This window comes from Neopsephotus bourkii, unplaced genomic scaffold, assembly GCF_033783945.1.
Source record: "Neopsephotus bourkii isolate Nb327-2 ecotype Australia unplaced genomic scaffold, CSIRO-AGI_Nbou_v1 NB_1760, whole genome shotgun sequence".
Classification (NCBI taxonomy): Eukaryota; Metazoa; Chordata; class Aves; order Psittaciformes; family Psittacidae; genus Neopsephotus; species Neopsephotus bourkii.
In genome coordinates, this window is record NW_026902234.1 from 3166519 (window position 1) to 3179409 (window position 12891).

The 12891-nt window shown below is 47.2% G+C and overlaps 1 protein-coding gene and 1 long non-coding RNA gene across 7 annotated transcripts in view; one reads left to right on the forward strand and one right to left on the reverse strand.

Annotated features, from left to right (window-relative positions):
* Positions 1 to 5003, reverse strand: part of REV1 (REV1 DNA directed polymerase) — a 56914-nt gene extending 51911 nt beyond the window's left edge. For 4 of the 6 annotated variants that reach the window (XM_061377899.1, XM_061377897.1, XM_061377896.1 and 1 more), the window contains exon 1: positions 4863 to 4978. The gene's annotated coding sequence lies outside the window, so the exon portion shown is untranslated. Of the gene's footprint in view, positions 1 to 4862 lie in introns of all 6 variants that reach the window. The other 2 variants (XM_061377895.1, XM_061377894.1) reach the window with 2 other exon arrangements.
* A 5111-nt stretch (positions 5004 to 10114) lies between these two features.
* LOC133225385 (uncharacterized) overlaps positions 10115 to 12891 on the forward strand; it is a 30858-nt gene continuing 28081 nt past the window's right edge. The window contains exon 1 of the long non-coding RNA XR_009729131.1: positions 10115 to 10209. This is a non-coding gene — a long non-coding RNA (uncharacterized LOC133225385). The remainder of the gene's footprint in view (positions 10210 to 12891) is intronic.

The following is a 12891-nucleotide window of genomic DNA, read 5'->3' on the forward strand; positions in this document are numbered from 1 at the left end:
ATAAAAAGTTTTGTGTTTTTTGAAAAATGGTAACGAATTACAGGAACTCAGAATATAAGGGCAAAGTATGGCAGTATGTTTGTTTCTTTACTATTACTTAGGCAATCTCTTGATCTGATCCATTACATTCTCAAGTTTCCTCCTAGATGCATAGGAAAGTGGAACACATCACAGTGTTTCTGTGTTTTCTAGAAAACACTTTTCTAAGTCTTTAGCACAAAACAAAAATGCTCTAATTCTTCAGGATTCGTAAATAAAACTCACATCTGAATTCCATTCTTGGCCTCAAATGGTTTTAAGTTGGTATTTTAAGCGCTTCGAACATTGGAACAACAGTGTTACACTGCTGCTTAGTGGAGACAGATCGATACAAAAAGGCCACAGAGCAAAAACGGCCTATCACAGGCAAACAGGATGCTTGCAGAACATAGGTTAAAAATCAACACAGAAGTTACAGGAATCATTACTGAGAGACAACACTTATAACTTCAAATTCCTGATCATCTAGAAATTGGAGAGAAAAGTCATTATCCGTACCCCAGAGTTGTTTTATAAGAGGATTCTTGGAACTGCTCATCAAATAATGCAATTTTAGCATGGAAATTTAGGAAACAGAGACTGAAAAGCAAGTCTTTCCAGTTTCCCAATGCTCTGATGTTTCCTGAAAAGAAAAGGCACATTCAGAGACCAGGAGTAGTATCCCTTCAATACAGACTATTATTTTAGTTCTTTGCTTCCACTGGGAGCTGCACTGAAAAGCACAAAATTGTAAAAATCTTTCACTCTATTTGGTAAACTGCATTAATCATTTACCTTACATGATATAGGGTCATGGGCTTTCCTATTTGAAAAATTATCAGCTATCTCATTACTTCCTTAAAACAGCAACAGCTCCTAGGCCTCCAAAATGATCTAAGTGAAGTACAACCATTTGTCCAAAATGCTGATTCATCATGCCCTGGACTAACAGCTAATCTGAGTCACCTCAGAAAGATGAGATCATGAACATGGTGGACAGAACCTTATTTCACTTTGGATATTCACTGACAACTGAAACCCGACAAACAAACGTTAGTAACAGTCCCCAAGATCCTGCCAAAATCCACTGCATACCTCATCCTGCCAGAATACTGCTCATCTCCAAGTCAATGTGGAAAAACCTTAGAGGAGCTCTCAACCCTACTCTGCACAGCTTCAGCACTGCTTTCATGTTTTCGCATTCAAACCAATCTACCTGCATTTGCAGTAATTACTTTGCAAGCTGCCTGAACAGTGCCTTTTCCTATGAAAAATTCTGTTTCTCTGTTTCAGAATTATTTATTTCATAAATAAAGAAGCCGAAAAGGTCTGTAGGACAAGGGGTAATGGGTTCAAACTTAAACAGAGGAAGTTCAGGCTAGATATAAGGATATGTAGATGTCAGTTCTTTACTGTGAGGGTGGTTAGGCACTGGAACGGGTTGTCTGACGAAGTTCTGAATGCTCCATCCCTGGTGGTGTTCAAGGCCAGTCTGGACAGAGCCTTGGATGACACAGTTTAGTGGGAGGTGTCCCTGTTCATGGCGGTGGGGTTGGAACTACATGATCTTAAGGTCCTTTCCAACCCTAACTATTCTATGATTCTATAATTCAAGCAAACCAAATGAGGAGTTTACAACCAGTAACTCCGTGATGCTGGGATTTGGTTAAAGTATTTACAGGGTGCTGGGAATGGAAAGCAAAACCAACACAGAAGAGTAAACCACAATATGGCTAAACTTTACTTATGCAAGCAACTAAATTGCAAACCACCAGCTTCAGCACTATTACACAGGTAGAATACCAGCTGGGAGACGTGAAGCCTTGAGAGAGGAAAGAAGCACTCACTCCCCACCCCACAGTTAACAAAATACTACTTTCACCAAAACCTAACACTGAAATTCAGAGGCTATGGTCTGCTTAGGTGTTTACAGCAAAGAATATGGAAGATACAACAATCTTTTCTATGGATATAACAAACTAAAAGTATCTCCTAAGTGAATTTCATGGTCACAGATTCCGTAACTACAGAAGCAGCAGTCCCTAAGTTTGTGTTGAAAATGCAAGCTACAGGAACAGAAGTTATCATCACAACCCAGGATTTAAAGCTGTTGCACACACTCCCCTTTATTCCACTGAAGAATGAGAAAGAAGGGTTTCCTAATTCTGACTTCTATCTTAGGAGTGCCAGTTACTTCACATGGAATACAGAAGTTGGGGGACCACAGACATGGCAGGCCCCCTCCCTAAAAAATTTGTGCCTCCAATTAAAACGCTGCCTGGTTTCCACAACAGAGCAGAAACACATGAATTTCTCTCTTAAAAAAAGACACTTCCACAAATTCTGTATTACACATTTGTTTGAGAATTCCTCACGCTTTTTTGCATCTAGTTAGATTTGTTCTCTTCCTTTCAACTTTGTAACTCCATGGCCACTCCCATTTCCATTTGCTTTCAGTTCTTCCCCATTTTGCTATACTTAGGTGAACACTCAGCACCATCATTAAATTAATCTACATTGTATTCTTCAGGGAGGGTTTCAACATTTGGATATTTAGCTCTCTTGTGATACCTATACCAGGCAAAGATGCTGCTAAGAGCTGACAGAGATCTCAGTCAATAATATATATCTTTAATTAAAATAGAAAGTGTTCATTCTTCATAAAAAAATAAAATCATTCTTTATGAAATAAGCTCTAGGTAACAAATTAAATGGTGAAAGCATAGTAAAAGCACATGGCAGGGTCAGACAAGTTACTCTTTTCCTGCCTGTCCTGAACAACTGATTTATTAAGAAAGAAGGTCTGTGTAATCACAGTAATTTATTTCTACCTACCCAAAACCTGGTTTTCTGTCTTAATCATTTTTTCCCCTCTCCCTAGTGACAGGAAGGGATGGTAGAAAGATTGAAAACTTGCCACGAAACTTCTTTAGAAAAAGAAGACATCTGGGTGAAGGGATCAGAAAAGACTAACCAAAATCAGCAGTCAGTTACAACACACTGTCACTGCATCAGAACAGGCTGTGACTAATAGTACAAACATACCATCCAGAAAGACAGACTGGCGCTATGTTTGAAAGGCCAACTACTGAATAACATATTGAAGCCACGTATACTGTACACAGAAATATGCACTGTATCAGTTTACTATCCAAGCTTGAAATATACCAATGCATTTTTCCTCTTCAAATTTTACTTTTAAAACAATCTTTCTGCAAGTAGTCAAACATCTGTGAATCACAAGGCAGGTGTCTGCACTGTGCCTTTATTAATACTGTCCTACCAATGACCTCCAGCCTGACAGCTTGAGATTATTTACTAGCAGGGATGTGAAACACTGTCACTGGAAGGAACAGACTGAATGGAAGACCAGTAGGGTGGGGAACGGGTAATACCTACACGCTGGAGACAAGGTGGCAAAAAAATTGTCAAGAGACTTGGATTTCTGTGTTAAATGTCATAAACCTCAGTAAGACAGAACTATTCCAGGAATAAATGTAAACTATAACCTCTTGCAACTAATGGTGACCAGCAAACTGTTTAAAACAGTTCTACCTGAGCAACAATAGCATCTAAATGAATAAAGAATTTGGGTTGTAAAATTATCATTGCCTGGTTTTGCTTCTTTGGATTACAAATTTGAGATTGGACCCGGATTTTTAATTGAGATGCAGAACAAACATCCATTCATCTTTTAATGAAGAAAATTTTGCGTTAACAGAGTATTCACAGTCCTGTCATTTTGAAGACTTTGACACTAATTTTAAAGCATCAGAAATAATAGAATATTACAGCATACAACACAGATTTTCTACCAAAAAAATCACGTGCCAGTGATTATTGTCTTCCTCTCCCTTGTTAAGGTTAACGTGCCATTACCACACATTTCTGCCATTACCACACATCTCCCATCAGAGGCTTTTTACTGGGTATCACAGGTCAAGTCAATGGTAACTGTATAGCAAAATGCATCGACGTTAGACAAGGTGTGAAGCAGTATCAGCGAACACATCTGTCCCTCGGTGTTTGCAAGCACTGGCTTACTTAGCAAGCACAGCTCTCCTTTTCCTTTCTTACACCCAGTACTATTGCTCAGCAAATACAACTTGCGACCGACAAGGCGGAAAATCGCAGGCAGGGGCACGAAGCGCGGTGTGCTCAAGAGCGCAAGGCTGCACCAGGGCTCGGGCTTCCCCCCTCCTCCTCCTCCTTTCCCCGCAGTGACCCCTCCGCTGGCACAACGCCGGCGGCATCCCTCCCTGCCTGCCCGGGGAGCCGTGTTGTGTCTGAGGCGCAGGCCCCATGTGACAAGCGCGCAGGTGCCGGGGGGCGGCTGACCCAGACACGCGCGCGCACACCTGGCACACCCTCCGCAAGTTGGGGGGGGGGGGGGGGGGAAAGGGAACGCGCGCGCGCCCGGGGGTGCGTCCCCCTTCCATCTCCCCCCTCCGCGGCGCCAGCACCGCGCGCGCGGGCAAGGCCCCCGCGCCTGTTACATAACCCCGTGCGCCACACTGCACCCCTCCCCCCCCCTTTACACATACACACACACACACAAACCCTCCCGCACCCGGTCCCGCCGAGCCCCGCAATGACGGCAGAGCTGCGGTGGGGAGAACGGGCAGGCCCAGGCCGCGGGCCCAGGGAGGGGCTGAGACAGGGCAGCGTCTGCGAGCCCCGCCACTCCGCGTTCCCCCCTCCTTCCTTTCTTCCTCCCCCTCTTCCTCAAGCCGCCCCCCGCACGCGCGCGCGAAGGCGCGCTCGCGAGCGCTGGGCGGCCACCATGAGGGACCGGAGCCACAGCGCCGTGAGGGGGAAGGCAGCAGCCCTCAGCCGCAGCTCACCTTTCGTCGCGTCCCAGACGCACATTCCCGGGGCGCTGCCACCACCGCCGTCGTCTGCCCTACCGGGCCGTGTGGAGGCTTCACATCGCGGCTCCCCCCAGCAAGGGCAGACGCACGCAACCACCGCCTCCTGCCCGCCTTCTTCCTTCTCCTTCTCCTCCTCCTCCCCGGCTCTCAGCCCGACCGCGCTCTCCCTCCTCTCCCCGTTCCTTCCTTCCTTCCTCTCACCCCTCCTCCCCCTCTCGGTGTCCCCGGCAGCAGCTGCCCCGCCTCCTATCCCCCCCTTCCCGCCTGTCCTTCCTGCGAGCTCGTCACTAGAGAGTCTCGCGCCACCAACCGCCGCTCGGTCAACAAACGGCGCGCGCCGGGCAGGCCCGCCGGCCCACCCCCCGGGATGGGGGTGGGGCGCCCCCTAGCGGCTCGCGCCCCGCCCCCTCCCCACCCGGAAAGTCGCGTGCGGCGCCGTAGCCCGAGAGGGGCCGGGGGAAGCTCTAACGCCAGGCACGTGACGGCGGGGAGGGGCGGGCACGAGCAGCTTCGCGCGTCTCTCCCGCCCCTTTTTCCCCGCCAGAGCTTGGGTGGGCTGCGGGCGGGCGGGCGCGGGGTGGCGGTGCCCCCTGGCGGCCGGATGGGTGCGCCGCAAGTGCAGGGGCTGCTGCTGGTACTGCTGCAGTAGCAGTAGCAGCAGCAGCAGCAGCAGCGGCAGCAGCGGTGCGTGCAGGCATTTCACACAGGGATGGGACCTGATGGGAGCGGATCCCTGTGCCGAGGGCGGCACGCAGCCATCGGCCGGACGACTGGCTGCGCCCGCAATGCCGCCGCCTCTCCAGTGAGCGCAGCAGGTGGTGGGGAGGACCCGGTGCGAGCGGGCGGCCGGCCTGCGGGTGGGGGACTGGCAGGTGTGCTGCCCCCGGCACAGGCACGGCCCGCCTACCTTCCGATGTGGGGGGGCACCACCGCGCCCATTCTACCTGCTGTTGCGCTGCTCAGGGAAGAAGCGGGCGGGGAAGGCCGGTGTTGGGTTGTGGCGGGGCTCGACCCCTAAGGGCCCTACCCAGCCCAGCTCCAGGTCTGCTGGGCCTTCCGGAGGGACCACTCTAGGTCGCCCCTGAGACGTCCCTCTCTGGAGCGGGATGCTGAGTGGGAAAGGAAGGTGGCCCAGGGCTGCCCCTGCTGCGGCTGGACCGTGGTGGCTCAAGTAGGGATAACCTCATTCGCTAGCATTGCACTAGAAAGTGTTTCTCCCACAGGGAAAACCTGCCTGTTCACCTCACTCGGAGTAACATCCACTGGCTCCTCACCTGCAATTCCTCAGTTTTAAGTAGCCAGGCTTCCAAGGGAAGTGCAACAGTGGTGCCTGCTTTTCCCTGGTAACTTTGAAGTCCAGTGGCTATTTCAGCCCAGTTTGATGAGGAATCTCAGCCTCAACAATATAAAGCTATAAAAATTTTATTACAAAGAAGAGCAGTGAGGTAGTGTGAGAATCCAAGGTAACTTACTTGCTGAGCTATCTTGCCAGTCAGCACACTCCTGTGCCAAACCAGCCACGGTGCAGACCCTTTTCCAGTTGTTCCCTAGTCACAGCTCATGGGAGAGCACTGAGGTGAAGTGTGTGGGGAAGGTGAGAAGGAAGGACCAGTTGCAGGGGCAGTCATGTGGTATGTGGGGGTCCTTGTACAGGAAAGTGGTCATTACCATGATATGGGAATGTAAGGGAAATAAGACACAAATCTTAGGAAACCAGGCCGTATTGTGCTACTTATAGAAAAACTGTTTGTTACAGGGTTACCCCTTCTATTGTATGCCATTTTTCTTTTTCTTTTTTTTTTTTAATAAATAAAAAATATCCCCAGTCCTATAACTGCATCCATTTGGATAGATCTGCTGCGAGTTCCCTTTGACTGGCAAAACTCCAGTCAGGCTGGAAGCTGATCTGCCTACACACAGGGACTTTTCTCTCTGAGAAAAGTGCTTACATGGAGCCTTCTTTTCTCCACTTGCACTGAACAGTCCTCCTGTTCTGTGAAAAATGTTAGTTTCAAGTATTCTCATGTCCTGCACTGAGTGATAAACCCAAGGTCTTTGTGAATGCCCACTGTTCCCCATAGCTAGTTACATACTGCCCAAGGCACCAGGCAGGATAAGGAAACATCAAGTTCAGGTCTACCTAGGTAGGCTGACAGCTGTTTTAGGCAGGGCACGGTTTATTTCACTTAGAAATATAGGAAACCTTCTAGCACCTTTAAAAGAAAACCCATATACTTGGCTTGCACTCAGTGTTTTAATGAAAATCCTCTTCAAAATGTGGATGTTCCCTGCCAGAGGGAAGCATTAACTAAAGTTTTGACCTGTCAAATTTTGGAGATGTTGTAGCTGGCCACGTCCTGGCTAATCTTCATCAGCAATTATATTGCCTTGGGGAAAAATAAAAGGTTCTGAAAAATACATTGTTCAGAAAAGTGATGTTATCTAAAATATATCTGTGCCTCTGGGTCAGCATTTTCCAGTTTTGCTGAGAAATGCCTCTACCAAGCTGAGTCTTTGCCAGTCTAGTGCAAACTAACTGTTGAAAGTACTGCATGACTGGATGTGAGTCTTATTTTTTCCTTGCAGAACTGTTTCTCTAGGGGGCAGTTGTGGAGCAGAAAGGCAGAAAAACAAGTGGAATAGGGATTAATTTAGGTTAGCACAAAGCTGCTTTAGAGTGGTTAGTCAATGATTATATTTTATTTCTAAATAGAAGCTGGCATCCAAGCAAATTATAAGAGGAACCAACAATTATTTCAAGAAGCATGTGGGGACAACTATTTTGTTCTGTGAAGTAAAGCTAGGGTAAGAGTTAACAGTGAAAAAACCTGAAGTAGCGATGCGTATTTTCAGCAATGATTACATGCAGTTAGTTAAAACAGGCCAATATTAGTTTAAGAGACAGAAAAGGAAGGGAATGAATGTTAAACAGAGAGTAAAAACTGGAAAGTTTAGCAAAAGGAGTAACTATTAACAGGAGTAAATTATGTTCCATGTCTTGTAAAGCCCTTGTGCATCTGCAATGCATCTGCACCCATGGGCTCCTGAGCTGACAGAGAAACATCTTTGGTTATAGTAGCCAGACTGGGAACCAGGTCATATGCTTTTTCATCAGTAAATATTTACAGGGTGAAGCCTGGCACAAAGCGTGCTGGCTTCAGTAAAAAAGCATTCTCGCTGTCTTCACCAAGTTTGGAATTAAATCTGGGGCTGGGGAAAGAGGTGTGGAATGTACAGGCCTCCGCTCAAGGGGACTGTGGTCTTAGCTCAGGCATCTCAATGAGGTAAGTGTAATTGCTGAGGAAATTTTATCTATAAATCCTAGAATCATAGAATGGCTGGGGTTGGAAGGGACTTTCAAAGACTAAATATTTCCAACCCCCTGCCATGGGCAGGAACACTTTCCACTAGATGAGGTTTCTCAAAGCCCATCCATGGCTTGGAACACTGCCAGGGATGGAGCAGCCATAGCTTTTCTGTACTAGTGCCTCACCACCCTCACAGTGAAGAACTTCTTCCTAATATCTAATCTAAACGTCCCCTCTTTCAGCTTAAAGTCATTCACCCCTGTCCTGTCGATATATGTCCTTGTAAAAAGTCCCTCTCCAGTTTTCTTGTAGGCCCCTTTAGGTACTGAAAGGCCACAATAAAGTCTCCCCAGAGCCTTTGCTTCTTCAGGCTGAACAATCCCAGTTCTCTCAGTCTGTCTCCATAGGAGGGGTTCTGCATCTTCATGACCTCCTTTAGACTTGGTCCAACAAGTCCATGTCCCTCTTGTGTTGGGGGCCCCAGATCTGGACGCAGTACTGCAGCAGGGGTCCCACGAGAGCAGAGTAGAGCGGGAGAATCACACTTTCCCACTTGTCTCAAATCCCACTTTGTGTGTCAAAATCTGCTTTAACTTACAAAAACTATGTCTGATGTAATTTCAGTAACTTCAGCACAGGAATTTCCAGGTGAGATATGAGAGGCTCCATGTTGCGGGCCTTTGTGGGCTGTTGTCGTAAATATAGAGCAACTTTGAGTCTCTCACTGTCAAAAAAGGCAGGCCATTAATGGAGGATCTCTCCCCAAGCTGATACTTCTGTGTGTTCCTTCTAGTCTCATGCATTTCTTAGAGTTGTCTTGGGCTGTCATAGTACACACAAACACAAGGGCCTGCCAGTATTTTGATGTTCTGCAGAGAAAGGAGAAAGCTTAACATTGGCTGTTCCACTGCTTGCCACTTTGCTGGTCTGTAGGTGGTTATGTTTAAGGGGAAAAGCATTGCCAACTGATCATATAGTAAAAGAAGGCTTACCACCCTCATCCCATCTCCAAACTCGAGGCTCGATCAGGTGAAGCTGGTGGCCAGTTGCCACATTCTAATTCTCTGAACCAGTCGCTGGCTTGCAGCTTCTGTAGCTCTTGTTGTGTGGCAGTAGTGCCCCTTGACAGGCAAATAACTGGTTGAGAATGGCTGCAGTGTGACAGCTAACTGACTGACCATGTCGTACAGTAGGTATATCCTTACTTTTCCGTAGTTCTTGGAAGAGCCACCTGTGCTGAATTCCTGCCAGGTGGGGGACCCCCCACTTCAAGTTCCGTTTTCAGCAGTTAACTGCAGAGGTGCTTTTTATACCGGTGGTACAGAAGTGAGAACAGAGGACACTGAATTCACCTCAGGGTGCTTCGGACCCTTTCACACCCCTACGTTCAGCGCTGCAATTAATTCCGCAGTTTGGCACAGAGTACCCACCCTCATGCCACATACGTTTTGTGCGCACAAGCCTGCTTTGTGCGGATGTACGTACTTATGCTGAATCACACCCAGCACAGCAACCTGCCACTGCTTCGGGCTCTGCCCTCGGCCACCTCGGCACCGCACAGACGGCCGGCAGCAGCACCTAACGGGGAGACGCCGGCATTGCAGGGCAGCCTGGGCGGCCATGGCGTCTCCTGGCGAGGCGGTGCTGCATTGCGGCCGCGGCCCGCCCTGCCTGCCCCCGCCCCTGCCCCTGCCCCTGCCCCTGGCCCTGGACGCCTTTCCTCCGCCGGCTTGCCAGGCGGAGAGTGTGGGAAGCCGCCATCCGGAGCTGAGGGGGGCCGGCGGGGCCGGGCTGCAGCCCCAGAGAGCCCGCTCCGTCCGCGGCCAGCCCCTGCTTGCCGCCCTCCATTTGAGACCGTTCAGCGCTGCTGAGGCACCAGTGGCGGCTAAACAGCCCCGGTGAAAGCCCTTGCCCGCCCTTCCCTCGCCGGCGGTGAATAACGGGTCAGGCAGCCGGAGGAAAGGGAGAGTACGTGCTCATCGGCGGTTTCGCACGTCCCTGAGAGGGCAGAGGTAATGAGGAACAGCGGAGACACATTTCACAACTTCTGCAGTGCCGCTGTAGTGATGCCCTAATATTGACATGTGAAAGCTGCAGGATTATTGCAGTGGTTTCCTGACCGAGCACTATTGTTTCGTGGTAACCAGTGAAACTGCTGTTATATAGCCTCATCTGCAGTATGTTTGGTTCTGGCATTAATGCGTTGTACAAGGCCTACCGCTAGCGGCCGCGCACTTTAAAACCATGATCCCCGTTTGCTGTAGCTCCTAAGGTACAATGCAGTCAGATATTTTTTAGGCAGAATATTGTGTTTTATTGCAATCATAATTACTTCTGTTAAGCAGAGCTGCCCCCTCTGTTTCAAGAGTGAAAGAAGGTAAGGAGGATTTCTAGCCAGGCATAGAAATCACCGTCTCCCTCACACACACTATTTCTAAACATCACATTAAAAAAAGGAAACCTCTGCAGGAAAAATCTACATTTGCAAACAGGTTTCCTTTCCTTTCTCACCCCCTTCTTTTTCTAAGCATGTTACTAAGGTCAACTCTGAAACGATAAAGCAACCTAAGATCAAAACTTTCAGAGAACAGCAGTCTACATTTGGGCCTGGCATAAGGGGAAATGGCTGTGGGGCTTTTCGCACAGAAGGCACTCTCAAGACAAGAATGAAGATCTAGGTAGAAGATGGTGGGAAACAAAACAATTACAAACCCCAGACAAACCTGGGAAGGTCATCAGAAAGAATCAGAGCCAACAGGTAGCTCTGGGCATTTTGCTAATGGCGGAGCAATATGGCTGTTAGCATTACTGCTGCAGTCCGCAAGACGGTGGTTGAAGGTAAAGGTGTTACCAATGGGTATGTCTCCTGTGTCTTCAATCTCCCCAACTAAGAAAAGCAAAAATGCTGGCACATGAGCCTGCACAGTGGCTTTATTTTACCAACCTACTTTACTCCCCAGTAGTCATTGAGGAGCAGTGCAAAAGTGGCCAAAATGGACCAAAGCATATGGCCTATCTTGCACAAAGTGTGGATTTATGAAATAGTCTATTAAATAGTCTAAAGATCGCTCAGTTCTATTCTCCCCTTGCTCATCACCACTTATGGGTGCAACACTCTTAACTGGTACAGTTCTGTGGTCGCAGCTAAATGATGAAGAGTCCTCCCCCAGACATACGTCAGGGCTGCATCTGTCCTCGGAACTGAGAAGACTATGTAAAAATAAGCTTTATTTTGAATAATTTTGTGTTGAAGCAGTGTAGGACACTGCAGTGGAACTTATTTTAGATGAAAATTGTACATCTGCAAAGATTTCTACATCATCCTGATACTGTTCTGGCATCTCCATTTCAGCAGCTCCCTCAATGCAAAATTGGTTTTTGTGAAGAGCAAATATACATGAATGGATTGCCACCTGCAGCCCTGTTCTCAGTGAATCTGAAACCATGACTCAGTGCTCAAAGATACTGTTAGGTAATAACATACTCTCTGTATATGAATATAATATAATGTGTGCTTTTGTGCCGTTGACCTTTTCTTCTTATAGTCTTCCTAAGCTAATATTCACTTATTGATTATAAGTTCTGTGTCTCCAAAGAGAAGTTGAGATGGAGTCCTTGATTTCAGTTGCTGAGTTTCTTATTGTAGTTTCTTCATCATTTCCAACTGAGTTTGGATCATTGGAAACAGATATTCTTAAAAAGTTTTGCCAAAAGCAAGTGCTTGCTACAGCACAGGATGGTCTATTCAAAGTGACAAAGTCACTGTTAGGCAATTGAAAGAAAATAACCAAATCGACAACAAAACCGTAGGTAGCTGTATTGAATCACAAGAATAGAAAGAAGTCTAAAACTGTGTGTCTCACCTAACTCTTCAATTTCTCCATACTCAGAAACGTGGATGCCCCTTCACAGTGACCAAGCAGATGGACTCCCTGCTGACTGCAGGACTTAACAGGCTCTTGTTTGCCTAGTTGCAAGTTACATAGAAGGGTTTTTTTTACTCTCTGAAATGTTAGTTTCCTGCTGTAAACTCCAGGTGCCCTGCTTTTGTGTTAAGGCAGGGGAAGGATTTTTCTGTTACAAAGCCAGTTACCCCTAGTTCTTCCCTTTTTCTGCTTGGAGTCAGTGTCTTCCTTCTCTTCAGGATTGTTTGAGATCTCAGTTATATGGAAGCCCATACATTTAACTTCTGTTTTATTTTTCATTGTGATCAGGGATTTAATGGATGCCATTGGAAGCATTCAAACAGGCTTGCATACTCTCTTTGCACAGATGCAAGATGTTACTGATGGGGCTCTTTCTGTACAAACCCATGGAAGAGCTCAGCTTTTCAGTGGTGGAAATTAGTCAATATGTTTGTTCTGTCTCTGAGGGTTTGAGGTACCTGAATAATGCTTAGTGCCATATCCGGAAAAAGACAAGTTACAGAGATTCTCTTGCAACTTCCAGTTAAGAGCCAGGAAGAATCCTGAGGTAATTTGGAAGACAAAGCTATATTCTGGGATATTTTTTCATGAGAAGTCTTGTGGTAGCTCCAAGAATGTGAGTGCTGACAAATGCCATTGACATCAGAGAGATGGATGCAGTGGATTTAATAAATGCTGACACAGAATATGCAATTGGAACCTGAAATTAAAGATTGAATCGATTTCTCCTAATTTAGATACCTACAGCTGAGCTAGCCTTGAACGGAC